This window comes from Penaeus monodon, chromosome 20, assembly GCF_015228065.2.
Source record: "Penaeus monodon isolate SGIC_2016 chromosome 20, NSTDA_Pmon_1, whole genome shotgun sequence".
NCBI classification, from domain to species: Eukaryota; Metazoa; Arthropoda; class Malacostraca; order Decapoda; family Penaeidae; genus Penaeus; species Penaeus monodon.
Genome location: NC_051405.1, coordinates 11,712,836 through 11,713,148, shown reverse-complemented (window position 1 = coordinate 11,713,148; position 313 = coordinate 11,712,836). Strand labels below are relative to the sequence as shown.

At 41.2% G+C, this 313-nt stretch overlaps 1 protein-coding gene across 1 annotated transcript in view; it reads left to right on the top strand.

Moving 5' to 3' along the window:
* LOC119585619 (multiple epidermal growth factor-like domains protein 6) overlaps nt 1-313 on the top strand; it is a 170,724-nt gene that overhangs the window by 165,768 nt on the left and 4,643 nt on the right. The gene's annotated exons all lie outside the window — the stretch shown is intronic.

Sequence of the window (313 nt, the reverse complement as noted above, 5' to 3'; positions counted from 1 at the left end):
AGCTTATCATTTCGGTGTAATTTAAGAGCGCCTTTTATCATTCTGGTCAATTGCATGCAACATATGATTTATTAATGCCCATTGCTACACGTAATCTTACTTTGGCGCTACGCTTATTTGGGTATGCGTTGGTCTGAATAAGCATTTGAGGGGCGAATGAGAATGGGGAAAAGAGAAGAAGGAGAGAAGAGAAGAGGAGAGAGGTAGAGATGATGAGATGAGATAGAGAGAGATAGATGGATAGATGAGACGAGCAATAGAGATAAAGAGATGAGAGATAGAGGAGTAAGGGGAGGAAGAGGATGAGGAGAAA